The sequence below is a fragment of the Lactuca virosa genome, chromosome 5 (assembly GCF_052849685.1).
Source record: "Lactuca virosa cultivar CGN04683 chromosome 5, Lactuca_virosa_CGN04683_v6, whole genome shotgun sequence".
Taxonomy (NCBI): domain Eukaryota; kingdom Viridiplantae; phylum Streptophyta; class Magnoliopsida; order Asterales; family Asteraceae; genus Lactuca; species Lactuca virosa.
The window spans coordinates 409,418,900-409,439,881 of record NC_136430.1 but is presented as its reverse complement, the minus strand read 5'-3'; positions in this window follow the sequence as shown (position 1 = coordinate 409,439,881).

Genomic DNA, 20,982 nt, shown 5'->3' with positions numbered 1-20,982 from the left:
CTTGTGAATTCTATATGAATTTTATGTTAAAATAAGAATGATTTATATATGAATATTTGTATTAATTATATATATATATATATATATATATATATATATATAACTGGATCCATAATTAACTTATTTTACTGGAATAACATATAAATTTAAATGATTAAGCTAGGTTTAGACTAAAAAATTGTGTGTATTGAAACACATAATTTATAAATAGAGACGTACTACTTGTCAATTTTTGTAAATGCATCCGTATATAGCTTTTCTTTGGATGTATTCTCACACCGTTTCCAAAATCTGTATGTGTGTGGATGCTATCAAACAAAACGATGTTGTTAGTCTATTTCTTTTAGAAAAAAAATAAATCTTTTAGTCTACTACCGCAAAAAATAAAAAATAAATAAAAAAGCTTAGTAGCAATACTTCATTTGTTTGAAATAAATATAAACATTTACATTATCAATCATCTATATACCAATTATGTATTTTCCATTCTAATTATATTGTTTTTAAGAATCATTACAAAATATTATCATATAATATTCTTCATTTCATGTTTCTTATGATCAAATTTCATTATTTACTAAATAACGCATATTCTCTCAAATATCTAACAGATACAGCATTTCGTTTGTAAAAGAGGACTAGAACCTACATTTAAATATTTCTCTTACCAAAAATTATTATAGAACATATTAATACGATTGATTATGTGATACAAAAGGGTTTCTTGATTTTATCTTGTTAACCATTTTCTTTTTTTGAATTATTCATAAAATCAAACGTGATGCCTATTTCAGAATATAGGAATGGGTAAAAGATATATGAGATGTTGGACCATGTATGGTATGGGCTATGTGAAAGTGTGAAACATACATATACATGAAAATGTTCATGACCAAGGTAATGTGGTGGGTTGTGGGGTTCCATTTTCCACACTCATGAAGAAGAAAATAAAAAAGACAACTCCCTTTCATGCCAGCTTCACATGTCTATGTCATCATCATTTCTAATTTAATTTCATTCAAAAGTTGTTTTTATTTTTTTTCTGTAATTTACTTTTTTTAAATAAGTTTAAAATTTCTAATGCAAAAATAATAATACGCCATTATTGTTTTATTTATAACATTTTAGTTTTTTACTTGCAATGATAACATTGTAGTTTGAACAAATATCAATTTAAAATTATAGCGTCTAAATTGAAATAACTTTTTTTTATTGTTAGTATATATTTTAAAACTAAATTGTTTAATAAGAATACATTATTAAAAATATAATGTTGTAATTGATTTTTTTTTAATATAATAAGTAAAAATATATATCATACTGGGAATGAAAAATAAAATTATGATACTATAAACCTATAATACATAAATACAGTGAAAACATGTTAGAGTGTGTTTGGTTAGATAAAATAAAATGACAGATGAATGAAATAAACAAATACATAAGGTAATTGAATATTATCATTTTATTGGGGTGTTTGATTTGTTAGTTGGAATGCAATAAATTATTAATCTTTGTTGTTTGGTAGGTATGAAACTAGAACGAATTAATTAATATCGACAAAAATACTCTCATAACACAAAATGCATACAATTTACAAAATGTCAACAACATTATCCAGAAAAAATATAATTCCCAAAACTAGGGGTAACAAATAGCGAGTCGTGTTTTAGCCGACAACACAACACGACAAATTTTTATATAACATGAATACAACACGACGTTGTGTTTTGTTTTACTAACACGAAAACGACTCAATTAAAACACGATAAAACGGCAAACACGAAAAAGATAATATATATGAAACCTTTAGTTTATTTAATCATAAAACACAAAAAACACGAATTACACAACAAACAAATATTAATACCGTGTCAATTTTGTGTCAAATTTTAAATATGAACACGACACGACACGACATCATGTATTACACTTGACACGAAGATGAATACAAAATTTAATTTCGTTTTAAAATTCGTTTTGTATTGTATACTTTTATTGTGTTGTGTCATGATTTATCCATCCCTTGCTACAAACTAATCAATCAACTATGAAACACGCTTTAAAAGGTTCTTCATTTTGCTTTCTTCAATCTTCAAGATATATAATCATCGTCAAACTAATGTCATATACTCATATACCATTCTACATTAGTGTTTGATGTTAAATAAAGCCATATACGATAAGCGACTCAAGGAAAAGAAAACAATCAATGAATGCCTAAAGTTGACCTTCCAATAGTAATTCTGACCAAAGTTTTGACTTGTTTGGTGCAATCAAAGACATTTTTATAAATACTGAAAGCATACCTACAATAATCATCATACTGAAGTAGCTCTGTTAACAGAGATAATAGGGGGCAAAAAAAAGTTAATTTTTATGGGGACAAAATGTTTTTTAAGAGTAAAAATATATTGTTTTGGAAAAAAAAAACATATTTTTAATTTTTTTTGGTAGGGGCAGCTTAGGCCTGTTGAAAATACCCAATATCCGATTACACGACCCAATCCGTTTTGAATTCGGGTAAATGGGGTAGGGTAAATCGGGTTTCGGGTTTGAAAATTCGGGTGATCAGGTAACCCGATATTTAAATAGGTCAGGTATTAGGTAGGTTTAAAAAAATTCGGGTATACCCGAATACCCAATTTAAAAAAAAAAACAAAACTAATTAATACACTAGTTATAATAACTATTAAAGTTGTATCATTATTTTACATAATTATTGTTTATTATAGTTTAAACCAAATGTTATATGACTTCGTTATTTTAATGGTATATAATAAATACAAAAGAAATTGTTGAAAATAAAATGAAATTTTGAACAGAATGTTACAACAAATATAATGAAAATGAATAAGATGTTAGATTCTCCTTCATTTTCTTTGTGCACTACGGATCTGTTTTTTTTTCAACTATGCACATGTTTCTTTTTTGTCATTTTTTTCTTTGTGAATTGAAATATAGTTATATAATTGGTCCGTGCAATTTAGATAACATGCTAAATTTTTTTATTTATAACTTATATGTACTCACCTTTTGCATTAAATCATGTAACATGTTTGGTTAATCCAAATTTTGATCAAACATTGATCATGTACTCCATAAACTGTTTTTTTATCAAAATTTGAAATGGAATGCAAAAATCACATAACATATTATAATGACTTGTATTGTTATCGTATATGTACTTGTTAATTGTATGAAATATTTTGTTACCCAATTTTTTATTAAAGCAACCGAAATACAAAAAAGAATAAAAAAAAATCAATAAGTGACACTTAAGTAATTTTCGGGTATACCCGAAAATACCCGACCCGACCTAAAACCCGAATACCCGAAACCCGAGAACACGAATTACAATATAGATCGGGTATCGTGTATTATTATTTTAAGGAAATACCCGTTCTACCCGAAACCCGAAAATTTTACCCGATCAACACCCCTAGGGCAGCTGCCAATGCCTATGGTTCTGTTTTAGGGTATACATGTATGTGCAAATGCTCACAATAAAGTTGAAATACATGCAAGAGACTAGCATCTTCCTCCTTAAGAGATATCACCATGAACAATATCTAATTGCAGATGGCAATGACAGGTTTTGAAAATCTTTTAGATTAAACATTTTATCAAACAACTAATACGCGTCTTGAATTCAAGACCACAAGCCACACAAACCCACAAGAACCATTTTCATCAAACAAAGATCGTAATAACAACTAAAATTATAAAACTCGCAATAAACACTTGGTTAATCGGAAAAATCTCTACCCTATCACAAGACCATAAATACGAAAAAAAAAACATTAAATGAAGTACAATAAGACAAATATTTTAGATGCTTTTCGGAAGTTCATAAACATAATCATTTTAATAAGGGATATCTCAGGTGTTGCCCTCCTTTCTTGAGACCGATGGTTCAAGTCTCTTCTAAGATATATTTGGATATAGAAGCAGTTTAAATTTAAATTAGATTTGTCGTTCCAAGATAATAATAATAATAATAAATAATAATAAGGGATATTAGGGTAATACTTACTTTTTGCCCGTGTACACATTTAGAGGGTATTTGGCTAAGTTTATTTAAGAAATATTTTTAACTTATTAATGGTTTAACACCATATAAGCCAGATATAGTATTTGGATAGATATTTCTTAAAAAATAGCTTATACTATAGTGGTTCTATACCCGAGATAAATCATTTTTTATAAGTCATTCTACACCAACTTATCAAAAGTTTGTCAAACATTTTTTTTAAAAATTCCATTTTGATACCGTTATAAGTCAACAAGCTAATAAGTTAAAAATGATTATCATTTTAAATAAGCTATCACAAACACTCTCTTAATATATTTTTTTTAAAGATATTGTTACCATCATTAAATTGTTATACTTTTGGAATATGGAGTCACAAGTCATTTTTTGAGGTATTTGATTCCTTAAATGAAACGACCTTTCTATTGGATAACAAAGTACACAAGGTTGAAAATGAAGCTACAAAGATTAGCAACCACTCTCAATAAACCAGTAAGAATCTAATTTCTCATAAATGGTTGATAATAAATGAGGTTCCAAAGTGCATAAAGTGGAGGTTGATATGTCGGGTCACTCACGGGTGGAAATGGAATGAAACTTCATTTGTAACGAAATGGAGGTTCGTGGCTAATTGTCGAATGGACGATGATAGACATTGGTAGGACAACGGTGTTTGAAACTATAGATGGATGAACTTCACCACATAATTAAATAGGTAGTGGGTTGTGTTTTTGGTAGGAAGTAAACATCATCTCAAATCAACGAGCATTATTTCCGACAGGTTTTATTCATTAAAAACCCATCACTCTTACTATCTTAACTATTGAGTCTATCTCTATCCATAGGAAAAAATGACAACAAAATAGGACTAATGTGCCTTGGGATAGAAAAGATAACAGGTTGTTTGTTATATAAGATGTTAAGAACGAGGAAACCAATCCGGTGTCTCGGTGAATTTGACTTATTAAGGTAATTAAGTATTTCAAATGTTCACATATGGGTAATATTGTTTTTTTGTACTCATTTACCCAACTAACTTGTTTCACCCGTTCACAAATAATCAACTTTACCGGCTATTGTAGGTTTTGGGTGATGTGGCATCTACGTGGCTTGTACGCTGCAATACTCATCACCTACGTGGCATTGAGAAGTGTTTACATTATAAGAAGGGTGAGATACGACTGCTTATTAATTAAAACCCTAGATCGATCGATGACATCTTCTTCCTCATCCTTTTCTTCCAAACGACAAGACGAATTGCAACCAGATCATCCATATGCCCTATAGCAGAGAGCAGCTGACCTCTACATATGCCCTTTAGGAAGCAACCATCTAGTCCAATTACCCTCCTACAACCTTCAATCCATCCATCCTTCAATCCTTTGAAACATACATAAAACTTTGAGAAATATGTGGTTCCATCAGGCATGACATCTACATCCATCTTCACTGTTGATCCAGGGTTAGTCCTTCTTATCTCTTCTCCATAGCTCCATGTTTTTGCATAATGCTCTTTCAAAGTACCCTCTATCTCCTGAAATGCATACTTCCTTGCATTTCTGCATTGACCAACACTTGCAATCAAATTAAATTTCTTGCTGACTTTAGCTATCAACTTCCTTATACTCATCTTTGGTTTCTGAAGTATATGATTCATGAAATGCTTTGCTATCCATTTATAGGTAACAATGGACCCAAATTTGAACACTCTTGCACAATTATGCATATCATTTAGAGATTTAATCTGGAATGATTTTTCACTGCTCATCCAGGTTGCCCACAACCTAATGGACAACCTTTACCCTGTTTATTTGTCTTACCTTTACAACATTTTACCAATAACCTTTCATGATCACTTTTCTCATACCATAAATCATATCCATTTTTGACTGCATAGTTGGTGATACACAACTTCAATTCCAATGGATTAGAAAACTTCATACCCAAAACTGGCACCATTTGCTCCCATTCTTGATTCTCATTATGGACAGGGAACACAACATCCTTAAGCTTCCCATTGTTTGCTTCCTCTTCATCATCATCACTAATATGCCCTAAAAGTTTGTCCAAGAATGGGTCTCCAACAATTTTATCAAAAGTATGTTCCTCTTCATCATCCCATTCATGTTCATATTCCATTGTCATTGTCACTTCAGAATCCTTGTCATCCTCTTCATCCATATAATCCGACTCATACCCTTTACCATCTGCTAATAACTCGTTATCAGCCCAATCAAGAATTGGTTCATTTCGGTGGTCAATGTACACATCTAACTCACTCTGAAGACTATCAATCTCCAGACTATAAATAGTTTCCACAAACTCCCAATAATCAGCATCACATGCGATTCTTCTAATACCCTCACACAAGCTTTCCTTTCTCATACAGTAGTAGACATTATCACAGGCTCCATTGGTTAATTTCGTAAGCCACAAAAGAAACTCTTTATACGTAAATCCCCCAAAATCCACATCACGTACATTTGTTTTTACGGGGTCTAAGTACACCAATGGGTTTGGCGAAAAGAATCCATTGTAATGAAAATCTACAGATACATACATACCTGTAGATGAGGATGTCATGCTAGCAGTCGACTTCAATTCCAACTTCAATTTCAAGCCCTAATCGTCGATTTGATGTATCGATTGATTTCTCACAGAAGTAGGTAATCGAGGTGTGTTAGCTGACGATGACGAACCCTAATTAAATGAGAAAGGGGTGTAATGGCCACGTAAGATTCCACATAATGTTTTCAACCCAGCTAAATCAATGTTACCGGCTAAAACAGGTAATAGCCGGTAATGTTGGTTATTTTTGAACGGATGAAAAAAGTTAATTGGGTAAATGAGTACAAAAAAACAATATTACCCATATGTGAACATTTGAAATACTTAATTACCTTAATAAGTCAAATTCCCAATATTAAAAGTTAAAACAAAATTAAAATGGCGGTGACGAAGTTGTAAATATCTAGAAAATTAGGGAATTTGACTTATTAAGGTAATTAAGTATTTCAAATGTTCACATATGGGTAATATTGTTTTTTTTGTACTCATTTACCCAATTAACTTTTTTCATTCGTTCAAAAATAACCAACATTACCGGCTATTACCTGTTTTAGCCGGTAACATTGATTTAGCTGGGTTGAAAACATTACGTGGAATCTTACGTGGCCATTACACCCCTTTCTCATTTAATTAGGGTTCGTCATCGTCAGCTAACACACCTCGATTACCTACTTCTGTGAGAAATCAATCGATACATCAAATCGACGATTAGGGCTTGAAATTGAAGTTGGAATTGAAGTCGACTGCTAGCATGGCATCCTCATCTACAAGTATGTATGTATATGTAGATTTTCATTACAATGGATTCTTTTCGCCAAACCCATTGGTGTACTTAGACCCCGTAAAAACAAATGTACGTGATGTGGATTTTGGGGGATTTACGTATAAAGAGTTTCTTTTGTGGCTTACGAAATTAACCAATGGAGCCTGTGATAATGTCTACTACTGTATGAGAAAGGAAAGCTTGTGTGAGGGTATTAGAAGAATCGCCTGTGATGCTGATTATTGGGAGTTTGTGGAAACTGTTTATAGTCTGGAGAGTGATAGTCTTCAGAGTGAGTTAGATGTGTACATTGACCATCGAAATGAACCAATTCTTGATTGGGTTGATAACGAGTTATTAGCAGATGGTAAAGGGTATGAGTCGGATTATATGGATGAAGAGGATGACAAGGATTCTGAAGTGACAATGACAATGGAATATGAACATGAATGGGATGATGAAGAGGAACATACTTTTGATAAAATTGTTGGAGACCCATTCTTGGACAAACTTTTAGGGCATATTAGTGATGATGATGAAGAGGAAGCAAACAATGGGAAGCTTAAGGATGTTGTGTTCCCTGTCCATAATGAGAATCAAGAATGGGAGCAAATGGTGCCAGTTTTGGGTATGAAGTTTTCTAATCCATTGGAATTGAAGTTGTGTATCACCAACTATGCAGTCAAAAATGGATATGATTTATGGTATGAGAAAAGTGATCATGAAAGGTTATTGGTAAAATGTTGTAAAGGTAAGACAAATAAACAGGGTAAAGGTTGTCCATTAGGTTGTGGGCAACCTGGATGAGCAGTGAAAAATCATTCCAGATTAAATCTCTAAATGATATGCATAATTGTGCAAGAGTGTTCAAATTTGGGTCCATTGTTACCTATAAATGGATAGCAAAGCATTTCATGAATCATATACTTCAGAAACCAAAGATGAGTATAAGGAAGTTGAAAGCTAAAGTCAGCAAGAAATTTAATTTGATTGCAAGTGTTGGTCAATGCAGAAATGCAAGGAAGTATGCATTTCAGGAGATAGAGGGTACTTTGAAAGAGCATTATGCAAAAACATGGAGCTATGGAGAAGAGATAAGAAGGACTAACCCTGGATCAACAGTGAAGATGGATGTAGATGTCATGCCTGATGGAACCACATATTTCTCAAAGTTTTATGTATGTTTCAAAGGATTGAAGGATGGATGGATTGAAGGTTGTAGGAGGGTAATTTGACTAGATGGTTGCTTCCTAAAGGGCATATGTAGAGGTCAGTTGCTCTCTGCTATAGGTAGAGATGCAAATAACCATATATATCCCATTGCTTGGGTTGTTGTATCAGTGGAAAGTAAAGAAACATGGAAGTGGTTTATTGACCTTCTAATTGAGGACCTTGGAATGGGAGTTGGGCATGGACTAACCTTGATATCAGACCAACACAAAGTAATCAATTTCTATTATTTCCATCTTTATTTTAGCTTATGTTATGCTTTTGTTGTTTAAGTTTTGTGTCTATTGCTAACAGGGATTACTTGAGGCTGTGAAGGAAAGGGTCCCAGCAGCAGAGCATAGGCAATGTACTAGGCACATATGTACTAACTTCATGAAAAGGTTTAAGGGCCAACTGTTTAGAAAGCTTTTCTGGTATGCTGCTGCAGCTACTACCCCTGCAAAATTTGAACAATACATGAATGAAATCAAGAAATTAGAGCCACTAGCTTATGACCATTTGATGGAAAGGGACCCTAAAACTTGGAGTAAAGCATTTTTTCAGACTGATAGGGCTTGTGATGCATATGAAAATGGTATATCTGAGAGTTTCAACTCTGTGATTGAAGTTGCCAGGAAGAGACCACTAATCACCATGTTAGAAGAAATTCGAATTTATGTGATGGAGAGGCTTTATAGACAGAAGATTAAGGGGCAATCTTGGGATTTAACCATATGTCCTACCATTAGGCTGAAGTTGTCCAAGCTTAAGGATCTTCAAAGGTAAGTGCTTAAAAATGTTTGTCCTTATATATGTTTGTTTTTTAACATGTGTATATGGACAGGTTTTGGAAAGTAATACCATCTGGTTATCAACAGTATGAAGTCAGACTTGGGTATGATGCATATGTTGTGGATATTGGTAGCAGGACATGTGCCTGCAGAACTTGGCAGTTAACAGGTTACCCTTGTGTGCATGGGTATGCTTGCATTGCAAGCCTCAACAGGGATGTAGAGGAGTATGTGTCACCATGGTTTACCACATCAATGTACCTAAACTGTTACAGGTATACCATTAACCCACTAAATGGTAGTGACATGTGGCCTCATGTAGACTACATCAGCCCATTGTCCCCCAAAAGGAGAAGGCTACCAGGAAGACCATCAACAAAAAGGAAAAGGGATCAGATTGAGAAGGAAAACCAAGGAAAAAAGCATTCAATCACAAAAAGAGGAAGTGTGATGAAATGCAGCATATGTAGGGAAAGTGGGCATAATAGAACAACCTGTCCTCAGAAACCAATTGGGGAATCATCAAATGCAAGTTCAAAGAAAAAGAAATCCAAGAAAGATGGTATGTTTGATATATTGACACATGAAGTTGATATTGACAGTGACAGTGAAGTTGATATTGACAGTGACAGTGAAGTTGAAATAGAACCTGAAAGTGATGTTGACTCTTTTGATCTTGAATTTGAAGATGATGTGCAACCTGAAGTTGAAGATGGAGTAGAACCTGAAGTCCAAGATGGAGTGCAACATGAAGTTCAAGATGAAGTGCAAGCTGAAGTTGAACCTGAAATACATCCTGAAGTTCATGATGCTAACCAAGTTGAAGTTCACCCTGCAGTTCAAGCTGAAGTTGAACCTGAAGTGCAAGTTCAAGTTGAAGATGCTAACCAAATTGTAGTTCAAGATCAAGTGGAAATACCAGCTTTTCAAGTTGTAGTGGGAAAGAGGGCAAGGAAACCTTCAGAAAGAATTACAAAACTGAAGATAAGAAAGATGTGGGAGGGAAAACAGGGAAGCAGTGATGACAAACCGTATGAGTTGGATTAACTTTTGGCTTATTGTACTGTTGTTAATGTTTTTGGCATCTTTGACTGGCATCTTTTAACTTTGGAATCTTTTGGCACATCTTTTGAAAACTAGTTAGAATAGCTTAAATGCATGTTTAAGTGTGTAGTGTTTAACTTTTTGCACATCTTTTGGGTGTAATGAATGTCTAACTATGTTATGTAAAACTTTTGACACATCTTTTGAAGTCAATGTTCCCTGGAATGTTTATAATGTATTACCACCTTTTGCACATCTTTCTAATACCATTTGTATTGTTTATAATTTATTACCATCTTTTAGAATATCAATTGTAATCACAATTCCATTACAGTGTAATCACAATTCCATTACATTGTTTGAACAATGTAATTCCAATGATTCACAATAACATTACAAGTTTTGTACACTACCATTCCAATGATTCAATTCCAATGATTCAATTACAATGATTCAATTCCATTAAAATGTTTATTACTATCTTTTATACTACCAAGTTTAATAACAATTCCATTACAATGTACAATTCCATTCCAATGATTGAATATAACCTTTTTCATTGAAAACATCACAAAAGCATACATAATTTAGTCATACTACATCATAATACATAATTTAAAACAACATTTTGACATACAAGAGAAACAAGAAAATTAATGCAAGTCTATGTGTAAACAATTTCCAATTGACTTTGTCAAGTTCTTGTTTATTCTTGTTCTTCTCTTCTTCAATCTTCATCCTGCATATGCTGATTTCATTCTCCAAGGTACAAATTTTCAAGGTAAGATTGCAGCTTTCTTCTGCTTTCATCCTGTAATGCCCTCTTCCATCTTTCCTCCCTTCATCCTCTTTCCTCCCTTCATCCTCATCCAACCATTGCCAAAATTTACAGCTTGGACTTTTTCCATTCTTCAAGAAATTTATAAAAACATGTTAAATTGAAGGATGAAGAAGAAGTAAAAAATATGAATTACCAGTGAGTTTTGACAAACTCTGAATTTCCTTCCAGGATTGTCTGGGGTTCTTGATGTCTTCACACGAGATGGCAAGTCGCAATCACATGGATGATCTGGTTGCAATTCGTCTTGTCGTTTGGAAGAAAAGGATGAGGAAGAAGATGTCATCGATCGATCTAGGGTTTTAATTAATAAGCAGTCGTATCTCACCCTTCTTATAATGTAAACACTTCTCAATGCCACGTAGGTGATGAGTATTGCAGCGTACAAGCCACGTAGATGCCACATCACCCAAAACCTACAATAGCCGGTAAAGTTGGTTATTTGTGAACGGGTGAAACAAGTTAGTTGGGTAAATGAGTACAAAAAAAACAATATTACCCATATGTGAACATTTGAAATACTTAATTACCTTAATAAGTCAAATTCACCTAGAAAATTATTGTCATATAACGGTTGTTTTAATATGTGTGACAACAAACACCCCAAAACAAAAAAACGGTTGTGTTTTTAATTAATGTTTTTTTAAGTAAAGTTTATTTTTATCGGACACAATTCTAAAAGCTCCTGTAAATGGAAAATTATTTTTTGTCCGTAAAGCCCATTTTATTAACTACATCTAAGAAAATTGATTTTTACGCTAATACAACTAATACAGGGTATTATTGGTTTATCGTAAACTAATTTCAAAAATAATTTAACATTATAAAAAACAAAGATAAACAAATATGTTCCTGTAATTTCGGTCTGTAACTATCATTCCGTAATTGACCTTCGTATTTTGGATGGTGTTCTTGGTATTCCGGATTGTTACTATGATTTTTTGAATCACTTATAATGGGTAATGTAGACTATGGTAATTATATGACTAAAACTAAAAAAACTACAAAATTGATATATTCCAGACTTGTTATTCGTATTCCGAAATACATAAAATCGTTTGTAGATTAAAATATAAGTAAACTAAAGATCAGAACTCAGACGGTTTGTTGAATCCATGATACATAACCTTAAAAATCTATGTTCAAAATGTCAGAAACAACAGATTCTAGAATGGTTATTTCGGTTTTGAGGTGTGATGTCATATATGTCGCATTGGACTACAGTATTGAACGTGACCCGTTTAAGTCTACTCGAGAATGCTCATTCCGGAGACAATGGTTAGTATTTTTTTAACAAAAAACTTGATTATTATTTGTAAAAGTATAATAAAATGTGGTTAAATTATGCAATTTCCCTTAATATTTACATGGAATAATTTTGTAAAATTTAAACCGTTGATATTTTGATCAAAGAAAATTAAATTGGTTTCTACTTAATCATCCTACTTCATCTTCCTATCCATTCAATAATTGTCATGTGTAAATCATTAATTATCTTTCCTCTCTTATCTTTTGATTTTGACACTTATGATGATGATCTTTTAATTAAGAGGATAAATAGAAATATATAGTAGGAAAATATTTAACCTCTCTTTGATCAATGGTCAATCTCGTTCACATGAACACTTGTAAACCTCACATGACCACAACATTTTGGGAGATATTTGTATACAACAAATTTTATGCATACACAACAATTGTGCTTTAAAATGCTATACTGTACAACTCTATAAAGCATTAATTGTTGTGTATGACAAAAAACTGTTATGTATGGATCACTTCCCCAACATTTTTAGATCGTTAGAAAACAATCTTAAAACACACAGTTTTTGTTAACAATTTTTTTTTCCTGTGAAACAAGTTAAAAAAATATATTTTTTATACAACTTTAACCTTCTAGAAGCAACACCAAATATTATATAAAGAATGATAACTAATCGAGCAAAAATACCTAATTACTTCTCACTTAATAGCCAAAATTTTACAAATAGCAAAAAATAACCATGCAAAACATAGTTTTTAAAAAAGCGTCTACTATTTCATGGAAACCTATGGTTTATAAGCTTTGTATAATTTTTTTTCCAACTTTTTGTCACGAAACAGTAGGTTTCTAAAATACCTGCGGTATGCTCTAGGTAAACTACGGTTTTTCGAAGAGTAGTTTAGTGGAAACCTACGGTTTTAAGCACTAAACTACGGTTTGGCGTTTTTTTTAATAATTTTTGGTAGTTCACTACCATTTGGTAGATATGGACTACTATTTCATATGAAACCTATGGTCTCCTTTATTTTATTTTATTTTTTCGATTTTTGGAACAAAATTAACACAATGCTATTATATTTCATAGTATATAAGCTACAAACAAAATAATAATAATAATAATAATAATCGGACTACTATTTCTTATGAAGCATACCATAAGATTTATTAAATTAACCACACACTAAAGACGTGTGATATGTATTGATTTTAAATAAGAGAATACAACAAATACTCCTATATCTAAGGAGTAGGATAAATACAAGATTAATATATAAATACATGATTATCTAATACCAACCCCCCCCCCCCCACTTCAAGTGAAGAGGTGGTGGACCAAGACGTAGCATAACTCTAAATCTCTCAAAAAGAGGACGCAGAAGACTCTTGGTAAATATATCTGCAACATGGAGCTTGGTGGAGACTTACTTGGTGTGAAGTTTACCAGAAGGAACAAGTTCTTTAACGAAGTGGTAGTCTAGATCAATGTCTTTTGCACGCTTATTAGAGACCGGGTTTTGAGTCAGAAATAGTGCACTCTTATTGTCACACAATAAGGTAGGAATACCTGGAGGTAGTGCATGAAGCCCACGCAAAAGATATGTAATCTATACGATTTCTGCAGCAGTGTTGGCAATGACCCTATACTCAGACTCACCGCTGGACCTGGAGACAGTTGGTTGTTTCTTAGCACTCTATGAGATCAAGTTTCCACCAAGGAAAATAGAATAGCCATAAGTTGATCTTCACGTTTCAATGCATCGGGCCCAATCAATATCCGAGTAGTCCAAGATGTGATTGGAATGAGGACGTGTAAATGTGAGCCCAAAAGAGATTGTGCCTTTGACATAGCGTAAGATACACTTAACTAATTGAAAATGATCATTAGTAGGAGCATGTAGATATTGACTTGTCTGGTTGACTGCATAGGAAAGATCAAGTCTAGTGATAGTCAAATACTGGAGAGCACCCACTAGAGATCGATAGAGAGTTGGATTAGAGAAAGGCACACCATGAGATTGGAAAATCTCATGCGTAGGAAATGGAGTAGAAACATGTTTTGAGTCAAGTAAGTTATCCCTTGTGAGGATATATTTGGCATATTTAGCCTGACTAAGAAAAAGTCCATCTGGAGTATACACAACTTCTAAGCCCAAAAAATAATTTAGAGCACCCAAATCTTTAATAGAAAATTTCCAATTAAGACGAGCAATGAAAGAAGAGATGATTGATTCATTGTTTCCTATGAGAATCAAGTCATCAACATAAATTAGCAAGTATAAAATACACGAATAATGAGAAAAAATAAACAAGGACGTATCAGCTCGACTATAGACAACTCCATTTGAAAGTAAAAAGGAGCTTAGGCGATGAAACCAAGCCCGTGGAGCTTGTTTTAGGCCATAAAGAGCTTTGGATAATTTGCAAACATGATTTGGGAATTGGGGATCTACAAACCCAGGTGGCTGCTCCATATATACAATATCAGTTAATCGTCCATGTATAAATGTGTTCTTAACATCTAATTGATGGAGATGCCATTGATGCAGGACGGAAAGAGAGAAAACAATGTGTACGGTTGAAGCTTTGACAACAAGGTTGAAGGTATGAGAGTATTCTACTCCAGGAACTTTAGTAAAATCTTGTACAAGAAGACGTGTTTTAAATCGTTCAATAGTACCATATGCTTTGTATTTGGTGTGATTCACCCATTTAGAACCAACTAAATTTGCATTGGGAGGTCTCGGGACAAAATGTCAAGTATTATTTTGTTTTAAAGCATCCATCTCATTAGTCATCACAAGCATCCAGTGATGATTTTTGGCTGTTGTTTTAAAGCCTCTAGGTACGTGGTCAGCTAACAAGGAGGCATGAAGACTATGCATAGCAAGGGTATCGAAATCTAGTAGATGACATGTTTTAAAAATACATGATTTGGAGCGTGTTTTCATGGGATGTGATGAACCTGGTTCAGGTAGCGAAGGAGCATTCACTTCAGCATCAGATGTGAAATCATCATTAAGTGATGAAGCCGAAGATGGAGTATGGTGAAAGGGGTCGGGTGTAGGGTTGGGCTTGAGTGATAAATTAGGTTGGCAAAGGCCACATGCAGTCGTGGGCTGAACTGGTGCAACGGTAGGAGAAAGCCCAACAACAGTCATTGTGTTTGATGAAGATGAGGGCCCATCGTGAGGTGGTGATGATGAAGTGACGATACCATCTTCAAGAAAAGTGTGAACATCAAGTTTTGTTAAATCTTGATGAGTTATTTGGCTTGCAAATAGGAAATTAGTTTCATCAAAGCGAGCATGTCTCGTGATGTAAATGCGAGAGGTTGTCAGGTCGATAAATTTATATCCTTTGTATTGAGTATTATAACCAATAAATATACAAGGTATGCTTCTTGGTGCAAGTTTGTGAGCTGAATAATCCCGAAGATACAGATACACTTGACAACAAAAGGTTCGAATATTACCATAATTAGGAGGCTTGAAGTAAAGCATCTCAAAAGGTGAGCGATGGTCGAGAACTTTGGTAGGCAAGCAATTTATGATAAATGTTGCAGAACGAAAAGCATCCACCCAGAAAGATGCAGGTACATGAGAATGAAATAACATTATGAGACCTGTTTCCACAATATGCCTATGCTTACATTCAGCTCAAACATTTTGTTGGGGCGTATATGGACAAGACAAGCGGTGAAAATGCCATTATCATCAAAGATTTGAAGAACTGTGTGGTTGACAAACTTTGTACCTCCATCACTGTGAAAGACTTTAATCTTTCTAGAAAACTATGTTTGAACTAACTTGATGAAGGCAACAAGAACTGGGTAAAAGCCTGATTTGCTCTTTAAAATATAAAACCATGTATAATGTGAGTAGTCATAAAAAACAACATAGTAAAGATAGCCACAAGAATCAACAGGAGCAGGGCCCCACAAATCACAATGAATTAAATCTAATGGATGTAAAGATCTTTTAGGATTAAGCTCAAAAGGTAATCATTGTCCCTTAGAAAGTTGACAAGGTTTACAAATAACTGGTTTTGGAAGCAAAGAAGTAACATATAAAAGACCAAAATTATATCACCTAGAAATAACATCAAAAGAAATGTGTCCTAAACGAGAATGCCATAGTTCAAAAGAGGTTTTTCTTGAAGAACCAACAGTTGTAGTCAAAGTTGTGGGTTCATTCTTGAGTACATGTAATCCGTCTTCACATAGACCTCGTGCTATCACTTATTTGCTTACCTTGTCCTGAATAGTAAAAAATGGTTGAGAAAATAAGACATCAACCAGTTGATCCTTTGTAAGTTGGCTAATAGAAAGAAGATTTTTTTGTTAAATTTGGAATGACCAAAACATCACATAGTAAAAATTTATTAAGTAGAATGGATTAACCAATATGAGAAATAGGAAGCTTGTGTGAGACACGTATTCGGTGTAGAAGTCATGTGAGAGGTAGCACTAGAATCGACATACCAGTCCGGATTTCATTGAATGACATGGCATTGTGAGTGGAAAGCATATGCCATATCTGCATCAAAAGGAGAAGCATTGGAAGCAAAGGTGTGTAAATTAGGACATGCAAAAGCATAGTGTTCATTTGTTCTACGTAACTGGCAGTGAGGAGGACGATGACCACTACCTCCCCTGCCACCGTTAAAGCTTCCAAGACCATCCCCACGAGTAAAGTTGTGATTTTGACCACATCTAGAAGTGGTGTTACCAACTCGAGTTTGTTGAGAGAAAAAAGATGCAGGTGGTGTGGACGAACCGTGAAGGGACTATAAGAGCAAATCATGACTTTCAGCATGAGATAGAAGATCTCGAAAAGAGGGAGATGGATTGGAAGTGCGAATAACAGTAGAGAAGGTTTCATAGGAGGTGCCCAATCCACAAAGAAACCTATGGAGTTTATCCATATCTTCAACAGGTTAATCGATTGCAACTAGCTTGTCACAAATATTCTTAAAGTTTCTACCATACTCCAAAACAAAAGAGGTACCCTTGGAAAGATTCCTTAGTGAGTCTCTCAGAGAATGAATTATTGGATTTAGTGTCTAAGCATAACTGGGATGTACTTGACCCGATTGTAGCATGGTCCTTTTGGGTTGCTTTCACCAGTGCAATTTGATAGGATGGACTTTTGAGAATAAGGTTATTTATGGTTTATTAATATATTACAAGTATAATATATTAATATGAAATTATTTAATCAGTATTGATCAAGAATTAATTTGGAATTAATTTTGTGGTCAAAAGACACTAATTAAATATATGAGAATTGATTATGTAAATCAATGATTCTTGTAGTGTGGGCCAATGATCCATGATTATTTAGATGGGATAAACCAATAAGTTAATCCATGGATAGTCCATGGAGGTTAAACCCATGGAGCATAAGAATGTGAAAAGTCATGGAGCATTAGGGTTTACAAAGTGTAACCCTAGCATTTGCCACGCTATAAATAGAACCCTCATGAGCCAAAATCGGTTACACCATCTTTATGAGATAAGTAACTTATTCTCTTAAGCATCCTCTTGCATATTGGTGTTTGTGAACCATTAGAGGCATCACACTTAAGGTGCTCAAGCTTTCAAATGTCAAGAACTCTACCCTACTCAAGAGGTAAGCATCTAAACTAAGTTTTATATTATATAGCTTCAATTGTATGCTAGCTAGGGTGAATGCTTTGGAAAAACAAAATGCATGTATAATTAGAGAAAACATAGATCCAAAGCATTTAGGGTTGCATGTGCACCATAGGAGTGTTATAGTGCTCAAAACCCAACAGTGGTATCAGAGCCTAGGATTGTTTTCTATTATATTTGATGCTTACTAGTTTTTCAAAGCTGAAAAAGTCGAAATTTTGGCCTCTGACTGGTGAACTCGACGAGTCCATGAACAGACTCGACGAGTCCACTCAGTAATAGAGCAACTCGCTGAGTCCAATTCATGCACTCGACGAGTTGAAGGCTCTGTTTGAAGAATTTCGAGTTTCTTGGCCTGGTTTGGATTGGGAACACTACCACAAACTGTTTTGGATCATTGGAAATATTTTTTTATGATATGGTAGTGCTTGTACTCATCCAACCACAAGATAATTGTCAAGGTTTTAAAATAATTGTTGTTTTTATATGATAAAAAAAATCCCTTTCAAATTGTTGACTTGAAATTATCTTGATTATGAGTTTAGTTAGATCATAAATTATGTGATAATTTTAGTTGTTAGAAAATGATCTAAATGAATTTTAATAATCTCCATAACTTGTCCTCAAGTTATGGAAAATGAAAAGTCTCATACATTAAAATGACATTAAACTCATAAGTTATGGAAATGAAAGGACAATTGTCAAATATTAAGATAATAGGTTAATTATTTGTATTATTTGATATGAATTGCCTTGCTATATGAGTTAGATTATATCAATAGAATATTATATGATAATTTTCCTTGTTAGAATCAATCTAAATATTCTTTAATGAGTCCATAACTTGTCTTCAAGTTATGTAACATGAAAAGTCTTTTCATAAATTTTTTTAATGAACTCCAAACTTGTCCTCAAGTTATGGATTATCAAGAATCTTTTCAGAAAACACACATTAAACTCATAAGTTATGGATATGAAGAGTTTTGACAAGTTTAAAACTTGCCCTCAAGTTTTGGAATTTGTAAAGTCTCACTTTTGAAATATTTAAATTCCAAACCTAAGAATTTTAAAAGTTTAAAATTCAACCATTATACTTTATAATATTAAAAGTTAACACTTATATATATATATATATATATATATATATATATAAGACAAGTCAGTCTTACCGTTAGTAGGCCTCATTCACGAAGCTGGTCTATAAGGGGAGTATAAGGTTACTACCTATAAAATGATAGTTTAATAAGTATCCACTCTCACCCACCGCTTCCTTGACTGGTGGAGGATCGTTAGCCGAACAGGTAGGATAGGACATTAATTCTCCCTCATTAAAAGTATAATGATAAATATAAAGTAACTAAACTTTTATTAAATTCTCAATCTTAGATACTTTAGGAAAATGTGAAAATGGTGCTAATCCATGAAATTGCATTTTGCACCCTGTTAAGTCGTTAGTGGAGCATGTGTGGTTAACCGGCATACTAATCTGGGACTGACAGTGCGTGGCAAAGGGTAGCTTGATGTTAATCATAGATCAATGGAGCGTGTGTGGTTAACCGGCACATTGATTAGGTGATTTGTAACATTGGGTGTACCAAGCTAATTTGCATGGTTATTCACACCTTGTTTTTGATCCTCGGCATCTCAGTCACAAACTTGAAGGGCACAATCGAGATTTAAACATGCCATTGAAAAGTTCAATGAGTCTCGAAGGATCTAGGAATTTCAATCCAATTAAAACTTAATAATCTATTTCATTTTTCATGGTGGAAATTGGTAGATCGTCATTTACCTACCTTCAAATATTTTACAATTGGATTACGGCATCCCTATTGCAATTGTAAAATATTGTGTTGGGTCCTAGCTTTAATTTTTCGTTTTGGGTGTTATATTAAGTAGGCCTGTCGAAAAAAAACTGAAACCCGTTCTACCCACCCGACTCGTTCCGAATTCAGGTAGAATGGGTCGGGTAGAGTGGGTAATGGGTATGAATATTTGGGTTATAGGTTAACCCGATAATAATATAGGTCAGGTTTAAGGTATGAATATTAATTTTCAGGTATACCCGAATACCCGAATTCGTTTTTTAAATAATACCCGATATACATTATACATGAGTCGGAGGTAGTCAGTTAGGCACGCTTCAAAAAAAACCCTTCGGTTTCTTCTTTTGATCGATGCAAGCAAATACGACGCTAAGCAATCCCACGCAATCGCAATTCTCACTATCGTCTCAGCCTCAAAGACGTTAAACCCTCATCGACTCCATCTGATCACGCTTTGGTTTCTTCCCTCTCCATCTGATCACGCTGAGTAGTCCCCGTCTCCTTGAACCTTTATCGATCAAAAGTCGATTCGAGTATGCAATCACAATCAGAGATTCGATTTCTTTGTTGTGTTGTTGTTAATCATAGGTTAAGTTGGAATAATTTCATCATATAAAGAATAAATATCAAGTAAATTTTGGTCATATTATACATTCATGTCGATATTCTGAAGCTCATTGAATGAATTTTGTATGTGTTGAAACCATTTTGATCTATTTGTTTATCCTTCTTTATCTTAATTTAGTTACTTAAGTTGATAACAATCTAGTTGGCATTGATATTCTGCTGATTCCTATTAAAATCTATGAGATGTTACTTTTCCAATTCACAATCCTGAAACTTCATTGCTATTTATACAAGAAAAAAATGAATTGCTATGGGAAGAATAATTGGATTAAAAGTCGAAAAACTACCTATAATTGGTCCCCGAAATTAGTTTGAAAATTAAAAGTTTATTTTGAGCTCCTTAATTGTATCATCTCCCCGAAATCA